The sequence below is a fragment of the Pinus tabuliformis genome, chromosome 7 (assembly GCF_031772625.1).
Source record: "Pinus tabuliformis cultivar Carrire ecotype Pingquan chromosome 7, CPIR1, whole genome shotgun sequence".
Lineage (NCBI taxonomy): Eukaryota > Viridiplantae > Streptophyta > Pinopsida > Pinales > Pinaceae > Pinus > Pinus tabuliformis.
The window spans coordinates 1,024,863,116-1,024,866,217 of NC_142293.1; the positions used below are offsets into that span (position 1 = coordinate 1,024,863,116).

At 49.6% G+C, this 3,102-nt stretch overlaps 1 pseudogene; it reads right to left on the reverse strand.

Annotated features, from left to right (window-relative positions):
- Window positions 1–771: 771 nt before the first annotated feature.
- On the reverse strand, window positions 772–2,438 carry LOC149251120 (18S ribosomal RNA; annotated as a pseudogene).
- Between the last annotated feature and the right edge of the window lie 664 nt (window positions 2,439–3,102).

Consider the following 3,102-nt stretch of genomic DNA (forward strand, 5'->3'; position numbering starts at 1 on the left):
GGAGTGGGTCATGAGAGGATGAGGAATTCCCTCGACGGCAAAGGCACGAGATAAGATTGCCACCCTCATGCCTGTCGGCGGGGAAAATTGCGATCTCGATGGAGCTCAGACCGAGGGATGGGTTTTTCATTACCTCGACACCCAACCCTTCCACGAGGGCATGTCGAAGGAACGGTCAGGAGGGACTAGGGTGTCCAGCCCAACGGGTTGAATGCCTCTTCATCCATCCCATACTTGACCGCACCCCAACAATCTCGCCTCACGGAAGGTTTGAGCTACCAAGCACGCGCGCAACCACTCCCTCGACCCAACCACCAGCGAAAAAGCTCACCCAAGCAACACATCAACCGCAGCCGCCTTTTCGAGAGAACCAACTATGGAAGCCCGCACCCTTGGCCCATGCCTTCCAACGAACAAAAGACCGAGCACCGTTGCTATGAATGAGTCCGAATTTATCCATCGTATTTACCGAGCACCTCAACTCTGTAGCAACCATGCCCGCCCGAACAGATCGTCGGAAGGGCTCCCAAGAAACAAGCTTCCGGACCCCTTGCAGAAACACATTGGGGGGAAGAAAAATAAAGGATGGGTGGGAAAAGCACAAGCATGGCTTGCAAGCACACACGAAAAAACAAGTGTAGTTACCTCGAGACAAGCAACCAACAATGTTCCTGCCAAACACGAAACCCGCTCCCCTAGAGACGCACCACAAAGTCCCACATTGCAATCGAAACCCAACCAACCCGAACCAAAAAGGAAAACCCTTGCTATCAATGATCCTACCGCAGGTTCACCTACGGTAACCTTGTTACAACTTCTCCTTCCTCTAAATGATAAGGTTTAATGAACTTCTCATGACGTCGATGGCGGCGAACCACCATCGTCGACGCAATCTGAACACTTCACCGGATCATTCAATCGGTAGGAGCGACGAGCGGTGTGTACAAAGGGTAGGGACGTAGTCAACACGAGTTGATGACACACGCTTACTAGGAATTCCTCGTTGAAGACCAATAATTGCAATGGTCTATCCCCATCACGATGCAATTTGAGAAGATTTCCCGATCCTCTCAAACCAGGAATAAAAACTCGTTGGTTGCATCAGTGTAGCGCGCGTGCAGCCCAGAACATCTAAGGGCATCACAGACCTATTATTGCCTCAAACTTCCATGGCCTAAACGGCCATAGTCCCTCTAACAAGCTGGCCGTGAAGGGGAACCTCCGCGTAGCTAGTTAGCAGGCTAAGGTCTCATTCGTTATCAGAATTAACCAGACAAATCACTCCACCAACTAAGAAAGGCCATGCACCACCACCCATAGAATCAAGAAAGAGCTCTCAATCTGTCAATCATAAGGTGCTGGCGGAGTCCTTAGAGCAACATCCACAGATCCCTGGTCAACATCGTTTATGGTTGAGACTAGGACGGTATCCGATCGTCTTCGAGCCCCCAACTTTCGTTCTTCATTAATGAAAACATCCTCGGCAAATGCTTTCCCAGTGGTCCGTCTTTCATAAATCCAAGAATTTCACCTCTGACAATGAAATACGAATGCCCCCGACAGTCCCTATTAATTATTTCTTCGGTCCTGAAGGCCAACACAATAGGACCAGACTCCTATCATGTTATTCCATGCTAATGTATTCAGAGCATAAGCTTGCTTTGAGCACTCTAATTTTTTCAAAGTAACAACGCCGGAACTGCGACCCAGCCAATTAAGGCCAGGAGCACGCCATCGACAAAAGGGACGGAAGGGCAGGTGTACACCGAGTAGGCGGATCGACCCTTACGACCCAAGATCGAACTACGAGATTTTTAACTACAACAACTTAAATATACGCTATTGGAGCTGGAATTACTGCGGCTGTTGGCACCAGAATTGCCCTCCAATGGATCCTCATTAAGGGATTTAGATTGTACTCATTCCAATTACCAGACTCGATGAGCCCAGTATTGTTATTTATTGTCACTACCTCCCCATGTTAGGATTGGGTAATTTGCGCGCCTGCTACCTTCCTTGGAGGTGGTAGCCTTTTCTTAGGCTCCCTCTCCAGAATCGAACCCTAATTCTCCGTCACCCGTCACCACCATGGTAGGCCTCTATCCTACCATCGAAAGTTCATATGGCAAAAATTTAAATGAAGCATCGCCAGCACAAGGGCTATGCGATCCGTCGAGTTATCATGATTCATCAAAGAAGCAGGCAAGCCTGCACCGGCCTTGTATCTAAAAAATGCATCCCTTCCAAAGAGTCTAGACTTGGTGCATGTATTAGCTCTAGAATTACTACGGTTATCCGAGTAGTATCGCACCATCAAAAAAACTATAACTGATTTAATGAGCCATCCGCAGTTTCACTGTCTGAATTAGTTCATACTTAGACGTGCATGGCTTAATCTTTGAGACAAGCATATGACTACTGGCAGGATCAACCAGGTAGCACCCTCCGCTTCAAGGGGCATTCCGGGTGCTCTCTTACCGAGAGCTAGTCTGAACACCCATCAAGTCAAAGAGACGTCAAAATATCATGTAAAACTTTTATGCCTTGCACCTCTTGCATCCCAAGAAGGAAGCACACGCAACATGCCAAGGACATGGTGAAAAAATGGGCAGACCTACCGAGCCACAACGCACCAAGGCCACTCCGGAGTTTGCAGCCATGGCCCAACCAATAAGAAAATGAGCGATCACTCACTGACTCCCTTAGAAATGCCTCCAAAGGCCTCCACGCCCTGCACCGAGGGCACCTAGGAGTCCACCCGGATAGCAGCAACGATGGACCTCGATCACCCGATCGCCTGCGGAAACCTCGATGCAAAGGAAAAAAATGGAGAACGACCAACCACGCAACCTCTATATTACAAATGAGCCACAACCCTCCCCGTCCCCGCATCGAGGCCACCTAGGAATCCACCCGGACAGCACCAACGATGGACCTTGATCTCCCGACTGCCTGCGGCAGCCTCGATGCGAAGGAAAAGGAAGGAAATAAAAAGAGGACGACCGACCGCACAAATCCTATCATAGAGAGGCCATACAAACCTCCCCGCCCCGTGCCGATGCCACCTAGGAGTCCACCTAGACAGCAGCAACAGTGGACCTT